General features: G+C 37.7%; 1 protein-coding gene across 5 annotated transcripts in view; it reads left to right on the forward strand.

Annotated features, from left to right (window-relative positions):
• Window positions 1-17,686, forward strand: part of STAM (signal transducing adaptor molecule) — a 116,832-nt gene that overhangs the window by 26,357 nt on the left and 72,789 nt on the right. Inside the window, exon 2 of one of the 5 annotated variants that reach the window (XM_032349525.1) lies at window positions 7,614-7,678. The exons of the other annotated variants lie outside the window; for them this stretch is intronic. The gene's annotated coding sequence lies outside the window, so the exon portion shown is untranslated. The remainder of the gene's footprint in view (window positions 1-7,613; window positions 7,679-17,686) is intronic. 5 annotated transcript variants of the gene reach the window in all.

Here is a 17,686-nt window from a genome sequence, read left to right on the forward strand (position 1 = left end):
TCTAAGCTGTTGGTAGGTTAGGTGAATTACATGCATTTTTGGCTTAGGATATTTTCAATTTACTATAGGTTTGTTGAGACCTGACCCCATCATAAGTCTAGAAAGATCTATATTTACATGACACTGTCTCAGTGACATAAGAGAGTGATGAATAAGGCATGATTGCTGCTCTCAAGCAGTTTCATAACATTACAATAATTTCTAGGGCAAATGCTCAAAATATAACAATTTCTTAATACCTACTTCTGTTTCCAGAACTTTTATCTCGTTTTCATGACTGTATATAATCTAGTTTCCAACTACATTCACTTTTATATCCTACTGACTTTTAAACACACATTTCCATTGGTTTTAAATAAATTTCTTAACATCAAACTCTTTCCCATTACCTAAACCAGTCAGTTCAAACATAGGCTCCTTTAGCTTTTATACTTTCATTTCTAACTTATTTCTTCTACATTTCTACATGTGCCTACATGTGCTCATGATTAAACACCAGCTCGGTCCAGCCAGCTCAGTCTAGCCCGTTATTGAATCATTTCCTGATTAGTCTAGGATTTCTCAATAGTGACACTATTGATAGTTTGGACGAGATAAGTATCTTTGTTGTGGAGGTCTGTCCTGTGCAAGGTAGGACGTTTAGCAGCCTGCCTGAGCTCTACCGCCCCTCCATGATTTTGAAAGTTTTCAGACATTACTAAATGTCCCCTGGGGGCACAAAATAGCTCCCAGCTGAGAACCTCTCTTTAAGCCCACTGAAATCTTAGTCCTTTTCCAAACTCCTGCAACACTTTTTGTCTTTACCAAATTACTTAGTATTAAAGATAGTTATATCCTGTATTATGCTCCGTAATTATTTTATTAGTTGCCACATAGTAGGTGTCTCATCCCATAAATGTTTGTTTGAGACTGCCTCACTTGAGCCTGCTGGACAGTAAGACTAAGGATATTCTTTTGCTCCAGGAAATCTTACCTTTTAAAGTTGGGTTCTAGTGTTTGGATCAGTTCGCTCCTCATGATCCATATATGAAAATGTGAGAGATTATCCTGAGGAGACCTGTCAGAGACTCCCAACAAATAATACTTGGAAAGAGTCCAGTAGACTCCCATATTAATTTTTTTTACTAGTGACGTATATAGAATATGGTGTGTAGAATAAATTTAACACTCCTCCTCACTTTGTCCATCAATGAGTATGTGACATTAAAGTAGTCATACTAAGTCACTTGATATAATTTATCACCTAACGTTGTATGCATTTGTATTTCTTAAAAATTAACGGTCTTTAGCTTTATTCATAAACTGAATTGGTGAGTCAGAAATTCAGTGATTTTTATAATGTGACATTTTATACAAAGAGGCAGAATATTGGCCATAGCTTTTCCCTGTAAGAAGTGCTGAAATGTGTTGTTAGAATGTGAGCTCCATGAGGACAGGGATTTTTGGTTTGCTCAAAACTATATCCCAAGCATATGGACCACTAACAAAACATTCAGCAAACATTTTTTTAATACATGAAACTCATTTTGGATGTTGTATTCCTTGCTCAGTTCAACTTGAATTATAATGATAACTTATTCCATCAAGTTTTTATTTCAAAGTCCCTAGTGAGTTCCATCTTGCCAAGTCTAATGGTCCATTCCTAGTCTATTTCTGTGTTGATCGCAGCTTTCCTCTTTGATATACTCTATTCGCTTGTTTTCTGGGACACCAAACTTTTCTAATTTTCTGCTTAGGTGCTTTTTAGTCTTTTTGGCCTCTCCTTTTTTGTTTCTTCCAAATGTTGAACCAAGCCTCAGGCTCAGTTCTAGAAATTGTTTGACATTTTTCCCCTTGCAGCCTTACTAGGCACTTTAGCTTAGTGTTAAGAATTCACACTCTGGGGGCACCTGGCTGGCTCAGTGGGTTAAGCCTCTGCCTTTGGCTCAGGTCATGATATCAGGGTCCTTGGATTGAGCCCCGCATCGGGCTCTCTGTTCATCGGGGAGCCTGCTTCTCCCTCTCTCTCTGCCTACTTGTGATTTCTCTCTCTGTCAAATAAATAAATAAAATCTTAAAAAAAAAAAAAAAAGAATTCACACTCTGGAGCTATACTGCTTGAATTCATTGTCCAGCTTAGCAGCTTATCAGCAGTGACACTGTGCCTCAGTTTCCTTATCTTTAATATGGGATATAGTGATAAATGGTTCTTAGTTTTCTTACCTAAACGTCCTCATTTCTTCATCCTTGCCTATTTCTTTTAGATGGCACCATTGTTTTTTCCTGTCACTCATCTTTGATGTTAGGAGTCATGATGGTTTTTTCCTTTTTCACATTCTACATGCATTCTGTCAGTAAGATCTTTGGCTCTGCATTAAAAACATATCCAGAATTTCCTCACTTCTCCTTACTTGCCTTACCACTATTATCTTGCTCCAATCATTGATATCTCTTTCTTAGACTGTGGCAAGAGGTTTATAGTTGGGCTGCAGGCTTGCCCTCTATAGTTAGTTCTCATATACAAAGGTTAGTGATCTTTTAAAAATCTTAGATAATATCACTTACCTGCTCAGAAAACTGCAGTAGCTTTCCATCCCACTTAGAGGGAAATGCAAATTCCTTATCATGGCTTACAGTTAGCCCCCTTCCTGTGTCCATGATATGATATTGACCTCCAAACTCTCATTCTAATCTTCTTGAGTCTGAACACTCCGAGGTCATTCCTGCCTTTTTCTCTATATTGTGCTGTCTTCTTTGCTTGTGATGTTCTTCCCCTGGGTATTTGAAGATCTTGATGTCCATTACATCATTCAGGATTGTTCAAGTAAGTTTCGAAGAGAGGCTTTCCCTAAATACCTACTGTGAAAAACAAACAAACCCAATTTGTACTCCCTCACTCTGTTTCCTTGTTCTGTTTCATTTTTCTTTATGGTACTCAACTCCCTGAGTGTCTCCTGTATGGATGAGAACTTTTCATTTCAATTTTTTTTTTTTTAAGATTTTATTTATTTATCTGACAGAGAGCACTGGTAGGCAGAGTGGCAGGTAGAGAGAGGGAAAAGCAGGCTCCCTGCTGAGCAGAGAGCCTGACTTGGGGCTCAATCCCCAGACTCCGGGATCATGACTTGAGCTGAAGGCAGATAACTGACTGCGCCACCAGACACCCAAACTTTTCATTTCTATCCCTAATAACTAGGGACTGTATCTGATACACAATAAGTACTCAATAAGTATTTATCAATTATTTTCATTTCCAGTCTTGTATTTCTGTTTGGTGTTATCACCTAGAAATCAATCTATCAGAAAACCGAACTTATTTTTCAGTCTGGTTCTACTTTCATTATATGGTAATTTTATGGGGTTCTAGTTATCCTAATTTGAAGCCCTAGAGGCATCTTTGAATCATTACCCTGCTTCTGCCAAATCATCATATCTTTGTTTTTGTAATAGCTTTTTTTTTTGGATTCCTAATCAGAGTACTTCGGACCAGTTTGTATCCTTTAGACTTGGCCATTTTCTTAGTCTATTTTTCTATTCTCTTCAGTATTATAAACCACAGCCAGTTTAATTTTCATAAATGTTAATGGTACATTTATTCTCCTGCACTATGGTGTGATGGAAAGACTTTGGGCTTTAGGTTTAAATTGCAGGTATGGCATTTGTTGTTAGTAAATGGGCATAGTATGGGCAGGTACAAAAGCCCTTTAAGTTCACTTTCCACCTTTGTAAATAGGGATTAAAATATCTACTCCATGGAGTTGCTATGAGAAACAGTTATAAAAACACATGACATTCTAATTCTTTACTGGAGATGAATAGGCTTCAACGGGATGTTCAGAATCATATTTAAACTTTTCTTCTCAAGTATGCTTTTCCTCTGTTCTCATTCCTGGTACTTCAGTTTAGTTACACATGTCAAGAATCTGGGAGTCACTCTTGACCTCTATAGTTGTAACTTTCTGCATTCCAGACAACAAACACATGCTATGGTCTATGTGCTAGGCACACTGAATGTGCCTCAAGGAGTTGGTGTTGCTGTAGTCTGTATACTTGATCTTCCTAAAGTCCCCATTTGTTTTCCCTCAATTCATGCCACTCATCCTTTATTTCTCATTGCTGCTGCTAGGGCAGGCTTAGATCACTGAACTCTTACGTTAGTACAGTAGCCTCAGTTATCCCTGCCTCCAGTCTGTACCCAGTCATTTTCTAGGTGGCTGATAATCTCTCTAAAATGTAATATAATCATATATCTCCTCTGATTAAAGCATTTTAGTGAATCTACAGCTTTCACGACAATTTGAACTTTTTGTATAGTGTGTAAGACCTTAGAGCATTTAGCTCTTTTTTTTTTTTTTTTAACCTCTTCAGCCTTACCTTCCACTATGTTTTCTCAAGGCATATTTCTTTGTTGGCTTTACACTACTACTTTTTTAGGTGTGGATCCTCTGGCTTGACATAGCTTTCTCTTCATTAGTCTTGATTAGGGTTGTTTTAAGGATATGATGCATATAAAGCAGTTAGCACACTAGCTTCTTTTAGAATAATGTTAGATAATAGCTCTGGAGCCTCTAGTGGCTGCTCAGATTCTAAGGGGTAGAATCAGTTACTGTGAAAATATGCTCAGGGGAGAAATGTGAAAATTTTAGAATACAGGTCTGTTAAAAGTCTGATAACCATTGGGTTAAGAATGCGTACTCATTGTTTCTTCTGTTTTGATTTTACTTCTCCTGTAAGGTATTCCTTGTATAAAGCTTTTCAGGTTTTCATTTCTATTTTGTGCTTTTTTCTGAGATGCTTCCATGCTGTTCCTTTGACGCCTACTTCCTTTCTGGTTAGTAGAATTTCAGATTGCTTTTCTTTGTAAACAGTTTCTAGTGGTCAGGGGGATAGGAACATTAGATGAAACATTTTGGAAAAATTGATAACCATAATCTCAAAAAGACAATAATTTCTTTAAGACTTGTTTTCTCCATTAGCCATTTTTGATGAACTGTTAACATCTCTAAGCTGATTGACCTTTTTTTTTTTCCTATAGCCAGAATACGATGGGCAGTCATTTTGTCAGCATTTCTCACCTCCCCAAATCTTTGAGAGTTATAAATTCTGAGAAAATCAAAAGTAGCTGCTTATCAGGAAAAGTTCTCCATTGAGAAGACTTTTGAAATTCAAATGAGGCGCTGCTTACGTTTTTCTGGATATTGCTAGGCAGATTTCTCAATCTCCTCTTTTTGAGTATAGGCATACCTGGGAGATCTTGCTGGTTTAGTTTGAGATTACTGCAGTAAAGCAAATATTGCAGTAAAGAGAGTCAAATGAATTTTGTTTCCCAGTGCATTTAAAATTTATGTTTACATTATACAGTAGCTATTAAGTATGCAATAGCATTATGTCTAAAAAAAGTATATACCTTAATTAAAAAATACTTTATTGCTAACAAAAGTGCTAACTATCCTCTGAGCTTTCATTATGTGATAATCTTTTTGCTGGTGGAGGGTCTTACCTTGATGTTGATGGCTACTGACTGATCAGGGTGATGGTTGCTGAAGATTGGGGTGGCAGTGGCAATTTCATAAAACAGCAACGAAGTTTGCCACATTGATTGGCTCTTCCTTTCATTGAACTCTTTGTAGCATGCAGTGCTGTTTGACAATGTTTTACCCATAGTAGAATTTATTTCAGTGTTGTAATCTGTCCTTTCAGTCCCTGCTGCTGCTTTATCAACTGAGTTTATGTGATAGTCTAAACTCTGTCACATTCCATCAGTTTTCGCAGCATCTTCTAGTAGATTCCACCTCAGAAAACCACTTTTTTGCTTATCTGTAAGAAGCAACTCCTCATCTGTTCATATTTTATCATGAAATTACAATAATTCAGTCATGTCTTCAGGCTCCACTTCTAATTCTAGTTCTCTTGCTGTTTCCACCTGATCTGCAGTTACCTCCTCCACTGAAGTCTTAATCCCCTCAAAGTCATTCAGGATGGCTGGAATTACCTTCTTCCAAACTATTACTCATGTTGATCTTTTGACCTTCCCGTGAATTGTGAATGTTCTTACTGGCATCTAGGATGATGAATCCTTTGCAGGTTTTCAGTTTACTTTGCCCGTATCTATTAGAGGAATTTCTGTCTGTGGCAGTTGTAGTTTGTGTGTGTGTGTTTCTAAGATTTTATTTATTGATATAAATATTTCTAAGATTTTATTTATTTGAGAGAGAGAGAGCATGAGAGTGGGGAGGGGGCAGAGTGAGAGGGACAAACAGATACCCAGCTGAGGACAGAGACTGAATCAGGGCTCAATCCCAGGACCCTAAATCATGACTTGAGCTGAAGTCAGGCACTCTACTGACTGAGCCATCCTGCACCCCAGGAAATGTATTTCTTAAATAGTAAGATTTGAAAGTCAAAATGACTCCTTGATCCGCGTGCCACAGAGTGGATGTGGTGTTAACAGACATGAAAACAACATTAATCTCTTTGTACATGTCTGTCAGGGCTTTTGGGTGGTCAGGTACAATGAGCAGTCGTATTTTGAAAGGAGTATCTTTTTTCTGAGCTGTAGGTCTCAACAGTGGGCTAAACTATTCAGTAAACCATGTTGTGAACAGATGTCCTGTCTTCCAGGCTTTATTCCATATATAGGGAGCACAAGCAGAATAGATTTAGCATAATTCTTAAGAGTCCTAGGATTTTCATAATGGTAAATGAGTGCTGGCTTCAATTTAAAGTCACTAGCTGCCTTAGCCCCTAACCAGAGGGTCTTCCCTAGCTTTCAAAGTTTTGAAGTTGAGCATTGACTTCTCTCTGGCTCTGAAAGGCCTAGTTGGCATCTTTTGCCACTCTAAGGCTGTCTACATTGAAAATCTATTGTTTGGTGTAGCACCCTGGATAAAGACCTTAGCTAGATCTTCTGGAGAACTTGCTTTGGCTTCTCCATCAGCACTTGCTGTGGCTTCTCCATCAACACTTGCTGCTTTACCTTGTGCTTTTGTCTTATGGGCATGTCTTCTTTGCTTAAACCTCGTCAGTCAATCTCTGCTAGCTTTGAAATTCTCTTCTGTAGCTTCCTTACTTTTTTCAGCCTTCATAGAATTGAGGAGAGTTAGGACCTTGCTCTGGATGAGGCTTTGATTTAAGGGAATGTTGTGGCTGATTTGATCTTCTCTCCAGACCACTCAGACTTTTCTCCATATTGGCAATAAAGCTGCTTCATTTTCTTATCATTTGTATGTTCACTGGAGTATCACTTTTAATTTCCTTCAAAATCTTTCCCTTTGCATTCAGAACTTGATTAACTGTTTGGCTCACCGGACCTAGCTTTTGGCCTATCTCAGCTTTTGACATGCCTTACTGACTAAGCTTCATCATTTCTAGCTTTTGATTTAAAGACACATGTGGCCCTTCTTTTCACTTGAACACTTAGAGGACATTGTAGAGTTACTAGTTGGCCTAATTTCAATATTGTTGTATTCCAGAGAATATAGGGAGGCCCAAGGAGAGGAAGAGAGATGGGCCAGTGGACAGTCAGAACACATACACTTTTTCTATTAAGTTCATTGTCTTAATATGGGTGCAGTTTGCGGTGCTCTGAAACAGTTACAATTGCAACATCAAAGATCATTGTTCTTTGTATACAGGCATACCTTGAAGGTATTGTGGGCTGGGTTACAGACCGCAGTAATGAAGCGAACATCCAAATAAAGTGAGTCAAATGAGTTTTGTTGTTTCCTGATGTATATAAAAGTTATGTTTATATCATACTGTGGTCTACTAAGTGTACAGTAGCATCATGTCTAACGAACAATGCACACACCTTAATTAAAAAATGCTTCATGCTAAAAAATGCCCACCGTCATCTGAGCTTTTAGCAGATCATAATCACTGATCACAGAGCACCATAACAAATATAATAGTAATGAAAAAGTTTGAAATATTGCAAGAATTATCAAAATGGGACACATGGAAAATGGAGTCAAAGCAGGGTTGCCACAAACCTTCAATTTGTAAAAAAAAAAAAAAACCCAAAACCACAGTATCTACAAAGTGCAATAAAGTGAAGGGCAGCAAAATGAGCTTTGTCTGTGGGAATAACCTGAGGATAAAATGAGATCATTATGAAACTTTGCATTGGTTAGAAGCAAGTCTCTTTTCTTGCTTCACTTTTACCTTCCCTGCAACCCGTTTTTGTCTTAGAAAATAGTTTCGACTTTGCTACTTATAAAACCATGTTAAATTGTTATAATAGTTTTTATTCTTTCCAATTTAAAAAAATACTTGTAACTGAGAAGAACTGCTTTGCTGCCCTTATTGATCTTGAGGCAGCATCAGTAAATAATCTGAATAGTTTAAAAGTTTGGAAATGGGTTGCATTCCGGATGTACGTAAGTTTGAGTCAGGTACTGATCCTATTTATGTATCAGAGAGTAAAGAATGTAGTTCATGAGTGTTCAGCCTACCTGCTGATGACTGTACCATACACTCCTGGGTACACCTTAATTCAGGAACTGTAAGATCATATTTAGCTACTATATAGGCACTTTATATTTGATCAGTCATAAGCGTATCCTTTTCAGTAAGTTTTTAAGTTTTAAGTTTTGACTTTTAAGTTTTAATAAGCTTAGTTATTTTTTAAGAAGGTGATAGATTTCAAGATTTAAGAGTTTTCTTTTACAAAAATGCACTATGTTTTTAAAAGGCCTGCTTGGCTACCAGCCAGTAAAGATAATGAATCAATTATTTAAATACACTATCAGATCAAAGTAATGACTTGCTTTGCTTTTCTAAGATGAAGTAAATGTTAGAACAGAGGATATTTGATCAGGATGACTCAGTCGATTTTCTTTGGCTTTGTAAGGGTTGGGGGTCTTAGAGATAGAGCTCTGAGAGTCCTCAGAGCAGTCCACTTGGATTTGGTTTACATTTTGCATTTCTTTGAAGGTAAAATGTTCTTATAAAGGAAAGTATTGCAAAATAAAGTGTGTGACTGGTCTTTGTCCCTGTTTCCTGAGAGGGAGCCTCTAAATCTTGGGAATTTCTTGAATGATAGGAGCATCTTATTCAAGAAGGGCTCCTTGTATAATGTTTTCACTTATGCTAATGAGATGACTCAGCATGGAAGCTGGTCACTCCAGAAGGACTTAGCCTTGTGATTAGGTGCTTGGGACTTTGAGTCATATGACCTCTGGGGAGGGGTAGGAGGCGTGGAGATTGAGTTCCAGTCGGTAGCCGACCAGACCTTCATAATAAAATGCAGTAAAAACTACACACCAAACCTTGGTTGAGCCTCCTGGTTGGTGAGACACACTGATGTGTCAGGATGATGCATCCTCAGGGCACAGAAGCTTGGGCCTATGCATCTCTTCATTGGCTGATTCAGATTTGTAATTTTTGTCATAAAATTGTAATCAAAATGCTTTTCTGAGTTCTTTGAGTTGATATAGTGATTAATGAACCTGAGGGGTAATGGAAACCCCTGATTTTGTTACCAGTTCGTCAGAAGTCCATATGACCTAGGAAACCGAGAGCTTGTTGCTTGTGTCTGAAGTGGGAAACATTGAGGGAGTTCTGTGCCTTCAATGTGTGGGCTGCACCAACTCCAAATAGGTAGCATCACAGTTACACTGTAGAGGGTTTTCCACACTGAAAAGTAAAATTGGAAAATCATTGAAGTAGATACTATTAAAGGTGTATGTATTTCTGTGAGTTTTATGGATTCATACTGTAACTACATGAGTCAGTTTAGTATTTATTGAGTCCTTAGGCTGAGAACATGAATATTGAAAGAATTTCCCAAAGTAGAAATTGTTATTATTTTCAAGGGATTTATAGTGTGTTATGGGAACTTGAACAATGACAGGTAAATTTGACTCAGTTATCCTTTTGGTATATACCCTGCAGCCTGAATGAAATTAAACAGGATTTCAACATTTGCTTTGTAAGTTATCTGTTTAGTTTCAAGAGTAGTGTTAGTTTCTCATTAGGTCTCATTTTCCCTCATGCGAACCATTTTCACATATGGGCAGTAGTCTTTTTTTTTTTTTTTTTTCCTGGAAGTCCAGTTCTGATTAGACTATTTCCTTGCTGCAAATTCTCTTGTCTGTTTCTTGATTTAATACAAATATCTCATCTTGTATTTTAGGTTTTTGAGTGGTTCCAACCTTTGACAAAGTAGTCTCTATTGTAGCCAGCCTAACTTCTTTGCTACACTTGTTTTCATAATTTTATTCTTTATTATACTCTACTATATATTTACTACTTAAATAGAAACAAAAGAGTTCATTGTTAATCCTGTTCTCTCCTTAGTTTCTAAGTATATCAAGAAGCCTTGCCTGATTCTTCTTTTCTCTCCCCCCAGGTCTTTACCATTTTTTTCCCAGCTTGCATCAGGCTTTCCATTTTTTTTTTCTTTTCTATAATACTTTTTCTTTCATCTATTTAGGTCTCTATCTTCTGGTTTCATTTCTTTTTTTAGAGTCTCAGCTACTTCAGATGGGGCCTGGCATAGACTAGAAGTTTATTCCATTTTGTTGAATATCTGTCCAAATTTTATTATTTCCTGCAAATAAATCACTTTTCCAAGATCTCAGGTGTCTTGGACATTTGTATTCTTACACAAGGAATTTGTGTGAATAACCTGCTTTTGTTATCTACCCTATTAGAAGATGGTATGATGACTAGGCATAGGTACCCACTACTCACTAGTTATCACTCACTGCCACTTTATAAGATACTTAATGTAATCCTCAAATGGCAATGAATAGTTGGTAGGTGTTGCTCTATCTCTTGGGGCTATGCTGTGGATTAGGAATTATTAGCCTACATAGAGTTTGGACAGAATTGGCTGCTTGCTGTTTTCTGCTTCAAATCTCCAGCTCTCAGTAGTAGATCACAGTGGGGAAATGAGTATTATTATCTGTTGAACCAGGCAACAGGGCTTTGAAGGGCAGTAGGGAGCGGGAATTTCACTGTCTTCGCCAAGACCAACCCTTACAAATAAGAATCTTGGTATGGATCAGGCCTCCTACCCCCAACCTGTCTCAGGCTAAAAAAAATGAAAATGTTCATGGAGATCATGGTGATGCTGTCTTTCAGTCTATCTATTCTTTGAGTTACAGTGTTCCACTCAAGATTAGGTTACCTTCTACTTCTGTATAGCTTTTGTTTCAGAAGAAAATAATGATTTCTTTTGAAGTTTTTCCCTCCTACATAGGTTCTTGTTTTTTCTAACTTGTTTTGTTTGCTGTATTTGTCTGTTTTGTTTGTCTTTTCCTTTATCTTCCGTGTTAAGAAGATTTTCTCAGATAGCTGATAATCCTTGGTTTTCTGCCCATGGTTAATACTAGAGAAATAAAAAGCACTGTGGAATCTGTGATCCTGTGGTTAGGCCTTATTGACTGAACTTCATGTCGATGTGGTTTGCCATTTACTGTGGAACTCTCTCTGTCCCTCCATGTTGCTATCTTACCTTTAGGTGTTTCCTCTTGGGCTGACCTGGAATCCCCAGAGTCCTGTAATCTCTCTGAGGGTGAAGGTATGAATGAAGGTGATGGGTAGAATAGAGTAATTTCTGAGAGGGCAGGTATTTGATGGAGGTGGGTGGGACCTCAAGAACACTCCCCTGCTTTCCCAGTTCTAGGATTCCCCAGGACTCACAGGACTCAGTTATAGTTATAGCTATGATTTATTACAGTGAAAGGACCCAAAGTGCAATCAGCAAAGTGAAAGGGCACATGGGTGAAGTCTGGAAATACCAGGCATAAGCTTCCTTGGCTCCTCTTCCAGTGAAGACATGCTTACTGTCTTCCAAATAAGACATGCTTAATTCCCCCAGCAGTGAGGTGTGGCAACATGTGTGGAATGTTGCATCCAGGGACATTCATTAGACTCAGTGCTTTGGATTTTTCTTGAGAGCTGATCCTGTAGGCGTGCTCTGCTTGGCAAGTACCCGAACTCCAGACTCTCACAAAGAAAGCATATTTAGTATAAACCATATTGTCTGTACAATCAGTTTAGACATAGGGGGCCAGTTTTTAAGTTCTGAGAATGGTGAGAACTCTCCCTAAATCTAAGTTCCCATACACCAGGCAATGCATAAACAACCCTTTAAAAGGATACCAGTCAATAAAGAAAGAAAGAAAGAAAGAATACCAGTCAGCCCTCTATGTTAACCCTGTTTTTTTTTTAATTAACTAATTATTTTTTTAATTTTTTTATTAATATATAATATATTATTTGTTTCTTTTCTGAACAGTAGGTATCAGTATTCACACAGTTGCTTGATTCCTTTATTTTAAAAAATGGACTTTATTTTTTAGAAGAGTTTTAGATACACAGAAAAATTAAGCAGAAGGTACAGAGATTTCCTGTATCTCTCCTATCCCCACATACGCAGGAGTTTCCCCAGTATCAGCATCCTGCACCAGAGTAGTGTATTTGTTATAATCTATTAACCCAGATATCCCCATCATCACCACCCAGAGTCTATAGCTTACATTAGCATTCACTGTTGGTGTTTTATCTTCTAAGGGTTTTGACAAATATGTAACAACGTGTTTACCATTGTAAACAGCATGGTTTCACTGCGTGGCAAATCCTGTGGTCCACCTGTTCATCTTGTCCTCCCTCCAACCCCTGGCAACCACTGAATGAATGAATGAATGAATGAATGAATTTTTACTTTTCTAGAATGTTATATGGTTAGAAACATGCATTATTTAGCATTTCAGATTGGCTTCTTTTGCTTAATGTGCCTCTAAAGTTTTCAAGTTTTCTTGTCTTTTCAAGGCTTGTTAGTTCTTCTTTTTTTTTTAAGCACCGAATAATATTTCACTGTTTTGATGTACCTTAGTTTATCCCTTCACCTACTGAAGGATACCACGTTTGCTTCCACGTTTTGGTGCTTATGAATAAAGCTTCAGTAGACATCCATGAACATGGAATATCTTTTCATTTATTTAATTCTTTGATTTCTTTCATCACGATTTTGTAGTTTTCCTCATACAGATTTTATATGTATTTTGTAGATTTATACCTAAGTATTTTATTTGAGTGCTAATGTAAATGGCATTGTGTTTTTAATTTAAAATTACAGTTGTTTGTTATTAATATATAGGAAAGTTGCTGACTTTTCTATAGTCAACCTTGTACAATTTTGCCAAAATCATTTTTTTAAAATGATTTTATTTATTTATTTGACAGACGGAGATTACAGAGAAGCAGGCAGAGAGAGAGAGGAGGAAGCGGGCTCCCTGCTGAGCAGAGAGTCCCATGTGGGGCTCCATCCCAGGACCCTGAGATCATGACCTGAGCCGAAGGCAGAGGCTTTAACCCACTGAGCCACCCAGGCACCCCCAAAGTCATTTTTTTTTTTTTAAAGATTTTATTTATTTATTTGACAGAGAGAGATCACAAGTAGGCAGAGAGGCAGGCAGAGAGAAAGGAGGAAGCAGGCTCCCTGCTGAGCAGAGAGCCCGATGCGGGACTCGATCCCAGGACCCTGAGATCATGACCTGAGCCGAAGGCAGCGGCTTAACCCACTGAGCTACCCAGGCGCCCCCCAAAATCATTTTTTAAAAAGATTTATTTATTTACTTAGAGTGCAGGAGTGAGGGGAGAGGAACATAGGGAGAAGGAGAAGGAAAGCAGACTCCTTGCTGAGCAGGGTTAGTGGCTGGTCTTTTCCAGCCCCGGAGATCATGTCCTGAGCCAATACCAAGAGTTGGAGGCTTAACTGACTAAGCCACCCAGGCGCCCCTCATTTTTTAGTTCCAGTTTTTTCTTGTTGATATTTTTGGGTTTTTTACATAAATGAACATGCTATCTGTGAGGAAAAACAAGTTTATTTCTTCCTTCCTAATCTTTGCACCTTTTATGTATTTATCTCATACTTTTGCATTAGCTAGGACTTCCAGTATGCTGGTGAAAAGGTATGGTGCGAGAAGACACCCTTGCCTTGTTTCTGATCTTAGTGGTAAACTTCTACTAGTTTCTCACCTTTAAAAATATTAGCTGTAGACATTTTGTAGATGTTCTTTATCAACTTGAGGAAGTTCCTTGTTATCCCTAGTTTGCTGAGAATTTTTATCATGAGTTGTTGGGCTTTGTCAGATGCTTTTTCTGAGTTTTTTAGTAAGATCATGTGATTTTTCTTCTCTAGTTGTTGATGAGATGGATTGCATTTATTGATTTTTGAGTACAGAGCCAGCATTGCTTACCTGAGATAAATCCCATTTGGTTGTGATTTAGAATTCTTTTTTTATTTTGTTGGATTTGTTTTGTCTAATATTTTGTCAAGGATTTTTGCATCTGTGTTCATCTATAGTTTTCTTTCCTAATAATGTCTTTGGTTTTGGTACTAGGGTAATGTTGCTCTCATAGAACAGAAGTATTTTCTGCTTCTGTCCTCTAGATGAGATTGTAGATAATTGGTATAATTTCTTCATTACATGTTTGGTAGAAATTACCATTAACCTCTGGGCCCGATGCTGTCTGTTTTGGAAGATTATTAATTATTGGTTTAATTTCTTTAATAGATATAGGCCTCTTCAGATTGTCTATCTTTGTATTTTGACAGATGCGTTTTTCAAGGAATTGATCCATTTTATCTAGGTTATCACATTTGTGGGCATAGAGTTCATAATTCTAATGTGTGTTTTCCCAGTATCATTGAGCAGTTCTCTAATTCTCAGTGGACAGTGACCAGTGTCCCTCAAATTTAACTCACTTCTGATACTATCTGTCTAACTAGAAAGTGTCAGATCCCACAGGTTTAGGGTTCAGTCCCAAAGACTGCCCTTACTGTCCACTTCGGATGCTAGTCAAAGGTCAGGATATGTCCTATGCTTCATATTGATTGTCTGTAAATTGGAGGTTTCCATGATCCCATCAATATCACTGAGCCATTTTAATGTTCATATAATATCCTTTTAATGGCCATGAGATCCATAGTGATATTCTCTCTTTCATTTCTGATACTAGTAGTTTGTATCTTCCTTCCTTTCTTTTTTTCTTTTCAACCATCTGTCAGTTTTATTGATATTTTCAAAGAACCAACTTTTGGTTTGTTGATTTTTTCTCTATTTTCTGTTTGCAATTTCACTGATTTCTGCTGTACTTCTTTTCGTCTGCTTACTTTGGATTTGATTCATTCTCCCGGTTTCCTAAAGTAGAAGCTTATGTTAGCGATTTTATTTTTAATTTTTTAAAAGATTTTATTTATTTATTTGTCTGTTTGTTTGAAAGAGAGCAAGAGAGGGAGAGACCGCACAGAGTAAAAGGGAGAGGGAGAAACAGGCTCCCTATGGAGCAGGGAGACCGATGGTGGCTCTATCCCAGGACCCCGGGATCATGACCTGAGCCAAAGCCAGATGCCCAACCAGCCGAGCCACCAGGTGCCCCTATATTAGTGATTTTAGATTTTCTTTTCTAATGTATGCATTCAAATCTATGAATTCCCAGTAAGCACTGATTTCAACTATATCCTACAATTTCTTTCTTTCTGTCTTTCTTTCATTAAGTTAGCTCCATGCCAAGTGTGGACCCCAGCACAGGGCTTGAACTCAAAATGCTGAGTTTGAGCTCTGAGCTGATATTATGAGTCAGATACTTAACCACCTGAGTCACCCAGGGGCCCCTGTCCTACAAATTTTTATATGTGTACCTTCATTTTTGTTTAGTTCAAAATATTTAAAAATTTCTCTTGAGCTTTCTTTCTTGACCTGTATATTATTTAGAAGTGTGTTTTTTAATCTCCATGTATTTTGTGATTTTCCAACTATTTCTTTGTTATTGTTTTTTTTTAAGATTTTATTTATTTATTTGACCGACAGAGATCACAAGTAGGCAGAGAGGCAGGCAGAGAGAGAGGAGGAAGCAGGCTCCCCACGGAGCAGAGAGCCCGATGCGGGGCTCCATCCCAGGACCCTAGGATCACGACCTGAGCCGAAGGCAGAGGTTTCAACCCACTCAGCCACCCAGGCGCCCCTGTTATTAATTTTTTGTTTAATTCCATTGTGGTCTATAAGCAGACATTGTACGATTTCTAGTCTTTTGCATTTGCTGTGGTGTGTTTTATGGCTGTGTGATGTATTTTGGTATTTCATGTGAGCTTGAGAAGAATGTGTCTTCTGCTGTTGTTGGGTAAAATAGTCTATAGATGCCAATTATATCCAGTTGAGTGATGGTGTTGAGTTTGTCTGTGTCCTTAGTGATTTTCTGCCTTCTGGATTTGTCCTTCCCTTCCTCCCTCCCTTCTACCTCCCTCCCTTCCTTCCTCTTTTTCTCAAAGATTTTGTCTGTCTGTCTGTCTATGTATTTATCTATTTGACAGAGAGGGGGAGGGCGCGTGCACACATGCAGGCACATGCAGGCAGAGTGGCGGGCAGAGGGAGAGAGAGAAGCAGGCTTCTCATGAAGAGGAGAACCCGACACAAGGCTTCATCCCAGCACCCCAGGATCATAACCTGAGCCACCCAGGTGCCCCTATCTTTGTAGTTCTGTTACTTTCTGACACTGTTATTTTGACATTCTGTAGTTAGGCATGTACATGTTTTTGTAGATTTAACCCCTTTGCTTTATGTAATGCCTCTATTCCTGAAAACTTGCCTTGCTCCAAAATCTGCTCTGTCTGAAATTAATATAGCTATTCCCACTTTCTTTTAATTGGTGTTGGCATTGTTATCTTTCTCCATCTCTTTACTTTTAAATGTATGTCTTTATATTTAAAGTGGGTTTCCTCTAGACAATATAGAATTGCATTTTGTGTTTTGATCACTCCAGCAATATTTGTATTTAGACCACTGATGTTTAAACTGATTATTGATATTGTTGGATTAGTATCTACCATATCTGTTACAGTTTTCTAGTTGTAGCCTTTGTTCTTTGTTCCTATTTTTTCTTCCACTTTTTTTTCTTTCGTGCTTTTAATGGAGCGTTTCATACGATTCAGTCTTTTTTCTTTTGTAGCATATTAATTATATTTCTGTTTTTGTTGTTTTTAGTGGTTGCTCTAGAGTCTGCAATGTACATTTAGAAGTAGTCCAAATCCACTTTCAAATAACATTATACCGCTTCATTGGAAACGCAGACAAGTGAAATGAATAACAAAATATTCCTAGTTCTTCTCTCCTGTTCCTGAGATCCTTGCTGTCATTTATTTCACTTATGTGGAAACTCACACCTCCTATATCATTTTCTTCTCTCTGAAGGACTTTTTTTTAAACATTTTTTTTTTTTTTTGCAAGGTCCGTTTGTTGGCAACAAATTTCCTTAATGGTTTTTTGTTTGAGAAAGTCTTTATTTCTTCTTTCCTTTTGAAGAGTAATTTCACAGGGTACGTAATAGGTTGGTGGTTATTTTTGCTCAACACTACTTCATTCCATTTCCTTCTTGGTTGCATGCATTCTGAGATGTCAGATGTAATTCTTATGTTTGCTCCGGTATAGGTAAGGTGGTTCTTCTTTTGCTGGCTTTTTTTTTTCCCCCCATTTTTTTCTTTAGTATTGATTTTTTGCAGTTTGAAAATGGTATACCTAGGTGTAGTGTTTTTTTTTTTTTTTTGGTACTTGTTGCGCTTGGTATTCTTCGAGTTCACCAGACCTGTGGTTTGATATCTCCCACCAATTTGGGGCAATGTTGAGTTGTTTTTGCTTCAAGTATTCTGTTTCTTCTGTCCATTACTTTTTGTAATTTCCCGCAGTTCTTGGATAATCTG

This window comes from Mustela erminea, chromosome 6 (assembly GCF_009829155.1).
Source record: "Mustela erminea isolate mMusErm1 chromosome 6, mMusErm1.Pri, whole genome shotgun sequence".
Taxonomy (NCBI): domain Eukaryota; kingdom Metazoa; phylum Chordata; class Mammalia; order Carnivora; family Mustelidae; genus Mustela; species Mustela erminea.